The 10031-nt window shown below is 42.9% G+C and overlaps 1 long non-coding RNA gene across 1 annotated transcript; it reads right to left on the bottom strand.

Moving 5' to 3' along the window:
- Positions 1–219: 219 nt before the first annotated feature.
- Positions 220–9748, bottom strand: LOC138446954 (uncharacterized). Its single transcript, XR_011259620.1, has 3 exons — positions 9435–9748; positions 2033–2270; positions 220–1443 (listed from the first exon to the last, which is right to left on the bottom strand). It is a non-coding gene; the product is annotated as an uncharacterized lncRNA (long non-coding RNA).
- Between the last annotated feature and the right edge of the window lie 283 nt (positions 9749–10031).

The raw sequence follows: 10031 nt of genomic DNA, 5'->3' as shown, positions 1-10031 counted from the left end.
TTCAAAGTTAGAAGGGAATTATGAACTACTCAGATTGATTTTCAGTTGACTCAAACTCTCAGTAGTATTTAGCCTTTAAGTTTACTGATCTCTTTTGAGCATTACACACACACACAAGACATAACTTTGACATGTATTTGTTTTTCCTACTAAAATACAATATTTTAAGATAGCATAGTAAACACCAAAGATCATAGGAAAACATATTTGCAAGAGATATTTTCTTTTTTGAACTATTTTTAATTTAGAAGCTTTATAATTTTGACATCCACAGTAGTAGTATTTGCTATTCAAAAAGAACAAATAGAGAGTTCATTTGACAGATTAAGTTCTATTTCAGGGTTCAGTTACAAATACAGAAAGAGAAGAGAAGAGGTAACATTACAGAACGATCATGTGTTCCAAAAGAAATCCATCATCTAACTTTTTCTGCAGGATAACAGTTGATGGCATCAAAAGATAAAAGTCTCATTTGCCAATCACATCTCCTAAATAGGAAAACATTTTAAGTGCCAGGCAGAACCCAGTTTATAAATGTCCAGATGTGCTCCAGATTATGTACTCAGGAAATCTAAGTTATGTGTTCTTCTAAGGGAAATCTTAAAAGGAATAATTGTCAAAATGATATTATGCTGAATCTTTCCAGACTGGTACTGTGCTCACAAGATTCTCTGGTGGATCTGTTCCCATTCTCAACTGGCTACTCAAGGCTGGCCATGCCGTTCTCTTTTCCTGACATCTAAGTTGCCTTAATTGTACAATGGCTTTCATTTGCTTTTCATGTCAGATTCAAACTTGAAGAGTCTTCTGGTATTTGTTCATCAAGGGAGAAGGCAATTTTCTCCCTTGCTCTTCTGCTGTGTCACTGATGTATTGTTGTGAACAGGAAAAGCACAATTGTCTTCCACAAGGACCACAGAGCTAGCCCTGTTTGCCCTCACAGGTCCGCATTAGACAATATTTTCTACTATCAAACCAAGTAATAGAAACACGGCTGGTAAGAGGATTATTAATCATATGAAAAGTAGTTCAGAAACACGCAAATGGGGGGGAAGACTGAAGGTGAACGTTACTGTTATCTTCAAATATCTGAAGGACTGTTGAGTGAGAGAGACGTTATATTTATCATGTTAACACCAAACAGCAGGCTGCTGTGTGTGTGCTGTAGCAACCCCATGGGCTGCAGCCCGCCAGGCTCCTCTGTCCACGGGATTCTCCAGGCAAGAATCCTGGAGTGGGGTGCGATTTCCTCCTCCAGGGGATCTTCTCGCCCCAGGGATCGAACCCACATCGTTTGCATCTCTTGCGTTGGCAGGTGGATTCTTTACCACCACGCCAGCAGGGAAACTAGGTCTTAGCCCAGAAGGAGGAAAAAGACCAACAGTTGCAGCTGTCCCCAAAGAGAAAGCACTGTTTGGTAAAGAATTAAGGCTGGTTCTTTATCTGGTAGGAAAACAAAGCAGGAATATCACAATCAGAAAGAAGCTTTTAATCCTGGATAACTGCTAAGGAATCCTCCACCTCCAGTCTTTGACTGGGTTGTCCTCTTCGTCTCCTCACCCAGTTACTGGCCACCTAACTGCACTTCCACCTGCCCTCATCAGATAGCCAGCTTATGCAACAGAACTTTTTGCTCCTATTCATTCGCCAACAAATTGTTTCTGTTCCAGACAGCGTTACCCTCCCCAGTACACGACCATAAGCAAGCTATGTAACTGCTCAGGTCTGCGACTTCTACCCACCTCAAGGGGTGACTGTGAGGAATAAATTAGATCATTGTGCGTTTAGCACGGCTCCTGGCATGTAGTAATTACCAAATACTGTTTGCTCTTATTAGCCATTATTATTGCACCCCGACTCCAGATCACTGTCTCCAAGAGGCAGGCGTGCACTAATAAGACCCAGGTTTGGTTGACTCCCTGAAACGATTTCTCTCTCTTAGGCATGCAATTATTTCCAGCTGTTTTGAATTTGCTGAGAGACTTTTGGATACACCATAGAATTGTAAGGGATCCACGTAGGAGGATCATACCTGTAAAAGGTGAAGGTCTGCGAAGTTGGTATTGAACCAGGCTCTCCTGCATCGCAGATGGATTCTTTAATAGCTGAGCGTCCAGGAAGTCCATCACTCCAACTAGAAGTCTTCAAAGATACAAGACGACCGTTTGAGCAAAGAGAACGTCAGGTCTTCTACGGATCGCCCAGTCTCTCTGGCCAGGTTTAGACCAGAATCAGATCAGAAAGTGACAGGAACACTGACAGATTCCTTCCTTAAAAATAAAAGGAACAACAAACCCAAACCTCAGACATTCAATAATCAACCTGTACTCTGTGAAAGTCACAGGGATGTGAAAGACAAAGAGACTGAGAAATAGTCACAATTTCAAGCTTAATGACTGAACGCAATATGGGATCCCAGACTGGATCCTGGAGCAGAAAACAGACGTTATGTGAAAACTTGGTGAAACTCTCATACAGTCTGTAATTTAGCCCATCAGCATTGTATCTTCATTAATTCCCTGAGTTTGGTCATCGTATTATGGGTATGTAAGGTATTAACATAGTGGACATCCGCACTACCTCTATAAATTTTCTATAAGTCTAAAACTATTCTAAAAGAAAAAGGATAAAAACAGTAAAATATAAAATAATAAAACAAAAAAAATTTTTTTTAATTTTAATAAATGTTCCTTCTGAAAGTTTCCTGCATTGGAGATACTAGGTCTATGATTTGCAGCTGTAGGTCAGAGAAGACTATGCCGAGAAAAATAAGTTCTCACCCACAAAACCAAAAGATAGGTTTACAAATCAGTTTAAACCCACCTTCTCGTTAAAGTGTTCAACTCAGGCAAAGAAAAAAAAAAAGGATAAGCAAACCTAGATGTCTGTGAGTGTGCTCAGTCAATCAGTCATACTGAAGCCCACAAGGCTACTCCATCCATGGAATTTTCCAGGCAAGAATACTGGAGTGAGCTGCCATTTCCTTCCACAAGAGATTTTCCGGGACCACCCCCTCAACCTCTTACCCTGGGTCTCCGGCATTGACAGGCAGGTTCATTACTGCTGAGCCACCTGGGAAACCCTAACACAAATATACAAAGATCAATAGTTTCCCAGGAAGAAGGCAATTAGAAAACATAATGGAAGAAAAATTGATTCACAAGAGTAACTCTAATCATGGACTAACTAACATGGTACAAAAATTTATAGAAGTTACACAGGTTTAACACTGGGGAAGGGGGCAGTCCTTACTCCATGGAGTAAGTATGCCATGCTTGGAGAGGAATGCTCTGATTTCAGCCTTGAGGAAGGTCAGAAGCTCTCAAGCGGACAGAGGAAGCTATCAAAAGGAAAAAACAAAAACAGAAAAACAGCTTAATATCTTAGTCTCACTTGTTTGGGGGCCTATTTAATCTTTTTATATTGTTGTTCAGTTGCTAAGCCATGCCCGACTCTTTGCAACCCCATGGACTGCAGCACACCGGGCTTTCCTGTCCTTCACTGATTTTCTGTTATTAGCCTCCATTTATTACGCATCAAATACTTTGTCCAAAGCATGCATAACTGTTTCCGTGGACACAGCCAGAGATAAAGTAGCCTGCTGCATTACTTTTGTTGTGAAGTTTCATGCATGAATCTCAACTCTCCCCATGAGTTTACATCTTTAAAAATAGGAGTAATTTTTACATAGTCTCAAGATGCCTACTCCAATTCCTATCATTCTGATTTGCTGATACTGAAATCCTAATATCCTAAATTATTTGCTAAGGAACAGTTAGCAACAGATAGGCATTATTTTCCATTTTATAAGAACTTTCATCCTACTCCTCCATTTTTATCCAGTCTCAGTATTATGGTATATACAAAGTATTACAGTTTATATAAAAGGCTGGTTAGACTGACTCGATTTGTCTTGATCTTTTCATTTTTAAAAAAGCTCTTCATATGGAGTTTATTATCATGAAATCTGTTTCACATTATTAAAACCAGCAGGGTAAGACATTGACAATCACAGAATAGTTATAGTTTATTTTACATTATGGTTTAAAATGCCGCCTTAGTCCTTTATCTCTAACGTCCTTAAAGATATGAGAGATTTTCTATAATATTAAAATCCTAAGTACTACTAGTATATATTTTAGTTTCCTCCTTCTTAGATAAATATGTCTGAAATGATCACTTATAAGTTTAAATAGCAAACCTTCCATGTTTAGAGATTTATGACTTCATGTTTGGAAATTAAACATGTTTAGAGATTTGTAATGGAAACTCTAGGCATTATAGTGTCTGAATAAAAGGTGTTCAGAAATTATAAGCAAAATATACAAGAAGGAACTTTTTTGTAATTTATAATTTTTCCGTATCTGCTTCATCTACCCATTCTAAAAATATACTTATGAAAAGATTAAAGAGTTATGAAGATATTTACTTAACACAGTTCTTTTCATATCTGAATTCTCTCTCCAGCTGGGTAGTGATAGCTGGAGAGTCGAATTGTGGCAGAGGTGCTGTAATATTTTTATTTTGATGATTTATTAAACCTGCTCTACTCTTCGTCTAATCCAAAGCAAGGTCCCACAGGGCATGGGTTAAATAGGAAGGGAAATCATCAAAGCATATACAACACTGAAAAAGCAAGAAGTTAGAAATGAGAGAATTGCCCATTGGCAGCTGGGAAAGTCAAGAGCAAACAGGAAAAGGAGAAAAGTGAAAAGTACAGAGATGGGGGCTTGAAGGCCCTGGTCGTTCCTAGGTGAGTATGGCCAGGTTGTGGCATCATGCACCCTGACTCAGCAGGAGACACTCAAACCTTCATGCCCACTGCTGCTGCTAAGTCACTTCAGTCCTGCCCGACTCTGTGCGACCCCATAGACGGCAGCCCACCAGGCTCCCCGTCCCTGGGGTTCTCCAGGTAAGAACACTGGAGTGGGTTGCCATTTCCTTCTCCAATGCATGAAAGTGAAAAGGGAAAGTGAAGTTGCTCAGTCGTGTCCGACTCTTAGCGACCCCATGGACTGCTGAGCGACTAACACACACACACACACACACACACGCACACGCACACGCACACACTTGGTTGAGCTAACACTGTCTCCTCTGTATTTGTTGGGGGTCTTGTTGGGGAAACAGTGTTCTTGTCTGTATATTAGTAGCTTTTTTAAGTCCTGCTTTTTATATTTATTTATGGCCACATCATGCAGCATGTGGGATCTTAGTTCCCTGACCAGGTATCGAACCCGTGACTCTGCAGTGGAAGATCAACGCCCTAACTCCTGGGCCACCAGGAAAGTCCTGGATATGAGCATCTTAGAGCAGTTCAGAAGACAGTTTTGTTTCCAGACTGCTCTTCACTTCCAGACAGCAATGCAGCCTCCCAGGGCTGGGGGGCCTGAGGCGGGGAGGGGGTGAGGTCAGAGTCCAGGTGTGTGCTCAGGATTCAGAGGGGACCACCGTGCTGGCTGAGGCCAGGTGGATGCCTCCTCCACAAGGGATCCCGTGCTCTTCCCACCCGGCCCACAACCAGCGAGGGACCTGTCTGAGCAGGGCTGTGTCCCTCACTGGGCCTGGGGGTGTGCGAGCCGCCACCTTCCCCGGCTGACTTCGCTGCAGGCTTTGAGTGCAATTCAAGTGTGTCTAGGGAAGGCATAAGGGGAGGTAGAAATGAAGTTTCAGGAAAAGTTCATTTGAACTTCAGTTCAGTTCAGTTCAGTTCAGTTTGCGGGTCTAAATCAAGCAACGTAGGCTTAAACTAGAAGGATCTGACCCTTTCTCACAAGACACACTTACACACAGCACCCACTGGCTTATAGCATCCAAGCAGGACTGGGCTGACCCAGCTACAGTCCAAAAAGACAGGAATGGCCAGAGTACCTACATTACAATCTGACTTGGAAGGGAAACAAATCGGTGCAGACTGGGGTCGGCTGTAAGGAAACATGGCCTCAGGGGGCTTCCCTGTTGGTCTAGTGGTTAAGACTCTGCTCTCCCAATGCAGGGAGCTGGGGTTCAATTCCCAGTCAGGGAACTAAGGTCCCACATGCCGACTAGTGTGGCCAAAAAAAATAATAGAAACTAAAAAGACATCAATTTGTAAAATTTTATTTTTAAAGAGCAATAGTTTAAAAAGAAAAAAAAAAAAAGTGGCCTCAGGACCCATGAATGTTATTGACCAACTGGTGTCGCTCAACAGATATCAGGGCAAATAATGTGTTAAAGCCAGCAGTGCTGTTTGAGGCAAATGATTACTCAGAGGAATAAGGGAAGGAAATGCCATTAAGAAGGTTCCAGCCCTTTGCAGGTTGAAGACATATTAGCCAAAGTACAAAAGTCTACATTTCTAAAGAATGATAAGAACTATAAGAGGATAACAAGCAAAAAATTAGACCATATAAGACACAAGTATGCAAACTCAAACATATTACCCATAAAAGACACACACACATACATATATGTACATACAAGATACAAATATATATAAATATACTATGTGGCCTTTAGTTCAGTTCAGTCAATCGTGTCCGACTCTTTGTGACCCCATGAACTGCAGCACGTCAGGCCTCCCCTCCCAGAGTTTACTCAAATTCATGTCCGTTGAGTCGGTGATGCCATCCAACCATCTCATCCTCTGTCATCCCTTTCTCCTCCTGCCCCCAATCCCTCCCAGCATCAGAGTCTTTTCCAATGAGTCAACTCTTTGCATGAGGTGGCCAAAGTACTGGAGCTTCAGCTTTAGCATCATTCCTTCCAAAGAAATCCCAGGGTTGATCTCCTTCAGAATGGACTGGTTGGACCTCCTTGCAGTCCAAGGGACTCTCAAGAGTCATCTCCAACACCACAGTTCAAAAGCATCAATTCTTTGGCGCCCAGCTTTCTTTATAGTCCAACTCTCACATCCATACATGACCACTGGAAAAACCATAGCCTTGACTGGACGGACCTTTGTTGGCAAAGTAATGTCTCTGCTTTTAATGTAGCCATAGTACACAAATATGATATCTTAACCCTCCTGTGTGCCCTGACTTGTCACCTCCACTGCGGTTTTCAGGGAGCAGAAATAAGGAATGTGTCTGCTCAGTCATGTCTAATGCTTTTTTGACCCCTGTAGCCCTCCAGGTTCCTCTGCCCATGGAGTTTTCCAGGCAAGAACACTGGAATGGGTTGCCATTTTCTGCTCCAGGGGATTTTCCCAACCCAGGGATCCAATCCGTGTCTTCTGGGTCTCCTGCATTGGCAGGTTGATTCTTTCCCTCTGCGCCACCTGGGAAGCCCCCAAATAAGGAGGAAAGTGCAATCAAACCAAGACACATGCGATTCAGCCTGAGTGATGAAGCTTCCTCTGCTCCTCCTCCACCCATGTTCCTTCCCTCATCTCCTGCCCTCCAGACCACAGCCTCTCCCTCTCTCTAATCTCCCTAGGAAGCTCCCTGCTTCCCTGAGAAGCAATGTGTTATCACATGCATCATCAAATGATGTTTCCCCCCAAAATAAAGTTTCCCCCCAAAATGTGAGCGTTTGTCCCAGCTCCACAAAGAATCTGAACTACTCTTTCCCACCCCCCCACCCCGCCCCCGCCTTGAATGTCTGTAGGGTTGGCTTTAGTTTGTTGTTCATTTTCTGGGATTATAAGGAACAAAATATTTCTTTAAAAATATCTTCTTTTGCCTTATGCTAAAGTAGTCAGATCAACTACTCTGCAAATGTTTAGGGAAGCTAATCATAGAAATAACATTTTTTTTCCTTTACCTAATATGCAGCTTAAATATAAGTTAAATAAGCAGGGTGACAATATACAGCCTTGACGTACCCCTTTTCCTATTTGGAAACAGTGTGTTCCATGTCCAGTTCTAACTGTTGCTTCCTGACCTGCATACAGATTTCTCAAGAGGCAGGTTAGGTGATCTGGTATTCCCATCTCTTTCAGAATTTTCCACAGTTTATTGTGATCCATACAGTCAAAGGCTTTGGCATAGTCAATAAAGCAGAAATAGATGTTTTTCCCAGTCAGGGAACTGGGAAAGGAGTACGTCAAGTCTGTATATTGTCACCCTGCTTATTTAACTTATATGCAGAGTACATCATGAGAAACACTGGGCTGGAAGAAGCACAAACTGGAATCAAGATTGCTGGGAGAAATATCAATAACCTCAGCTATGCAGATGACACCACCCTTATGGCAGAAAGTGAAGAGGAACTAAAAAGCCTCTTGATGAAAGACGAGAGCGAAAAAATTGGCTTAAAGCTCAACATTCAGAAAACGAAGATCATGGCATCTGGTCCCATCACTTCATGGGAAATAGATGGGGAAACAGTGGAAACAGTGTCAGACTTTATTTTTGGGGGGCCAAAATACTCCAAAATCACTGCAGATGGTGATTGCAGCCATGAAATTAAAAGATGCTTACTCCTTGGAAGAAAAGTTATGACCAACCTAGATAGTATATTCAAAAGCAGAGACATTACTTTGCCGACTAAGGTCCATCTAGTCAAGGCTATGGTTTTTCCTGTGGTCATGTATGGATGTGAGAGTTGGACTATGAAGAAGGCTGAGCGCCAAAGAATTGATGCTTTTGAACTGTGGTGTTGGGGAAGACTCTTGAGAGTCCCTTGGACTGCAAGGAGATCCAACCAGTCCATTCTGAAGGAGATCAGCCCTGGGATTTCTTTGGAAGGAATGATGCTAAAGCTGAAGCTCCAGTACTTTGGCCACCTCATGAGAAGAGTTGACTCGTTGGAAAAGACTGTGATGCTGGGAGGGATTGGGGGCAGGAGAAGAAGGGGATGACAGAGGATGAGATGGCTGGATGGCATCAGGGACTCGATGGATGTGAGTCTGAGTGAACTCCGGGAGTTGGTGATGCACAGGGAGGCCTGGCGTGCTGCGATTCATGGGGTCGCAAAAAGTCGGACACGACTGAGCGACTGAACTGAACTGAATACGCAGCTTTGGTGTAAAACCGTGTAGTAGCCGATGCTTTACCCCAAGACATGGAATGGCAGTGGAAAGAACTGGTGGCGGGAGGGAAAGGGTGAGGGAGGGGCAGATGTCTTATCAGACCCTCTTCGCCTTGCAGGCGGTACCTCTCGGACACCCTCCTAAAGAATTACTTAATTTCTAGGACAGCTCTTCAGCCCGAAAGCCCAGAAAATGATTCCACAGGCGGTGGCCCCAGAAGAGTCCCCCTGACCGCGTCCAGGCCTCCGTCTGTCACACCGTCCCCTTTTCACGGGACTCCTGGGGGCTTTGGCCGATTGTAAAATGAAACCACAAGTATGAAACTTTGGGCTCTTCGTAATATAATTCGTCACAAACATTTTTACCCTTAACCCTTAGAGCCCAAATAGCATCATTTAAAAAATTCCCTGATTGACAGATAGCTTTTAATTATCATTTGTGGGAGAGAAAAAAAATCGACCAAGTTCAGGCCACCTCTCACCTTGTCTCTTTCTTTTTCCTTTTTGTTCAGCAAGAATCTCATGGCTTTTCCTCCCATTAGCCCATTATTCCTGTTCACCGCGAGGCCGTGTTCCCGTCTGTAAGGGACACAATGTGTCATTGTCCGAAAGCCCCCTCCATCAGTCTGCTCCAGGGAAAACGAGCTTTCGTCACGCACAAGAGTGAAATCTGTGCAGACCGTTGGCTTCAATCACTTGGTTAAGTGTCGTGCAATGAGTGACAATACAGGGTTTTTTTATTCTCACTGGGGACAGAACGATGTTTAATTAGGCATTTAAAAGCGACTGTTAACTTATACAGGCCTCATCACAAATGGTTTTTCAGCAGGCTCAGTGATCTGAAACACCAATTAGTTTCAATTCACACTTATTGTCTGTCCCTCATTACAGCAGTTAGTTCAGAATCTAAATTCTTTCCTATGCAAGAAAGTGTTGATGTCCTCCTATGAATAAGAAGAATATATATGTTTTGTCCTTTTTCAAAAGGCACCCTGTAAAATGTCTTCCCACGCGTCTCTTTTCTAGCATGCAGAGCTCTTCTCCGGAAGACACCCTTCGTTGAGACTGGTGGTCTTGCT

This window comes from Ovis canadensis, chromosome 10 (assembly GCF_042477335.2).
Source record: "Ovis canadensis isolate MfBH-ARS-UI-01 breed Bighorn chromosome 10, ARS-UI_OviCan_v2, whole genome shotgun sequence".
In the NCBI taxonomy this organism is placed as follows: domain Eukaryota; kingdom Metazoa; phylum Chordata; class Mammalia; order Artiodactyla; family Bovidae; genus Ovis; species Ovis canadensis.
The sequence above is the reverse complement of the archived record's forward strand: the minus strand, read 5'-3'. Positions and strand labels throughout refer to the sequence as shown.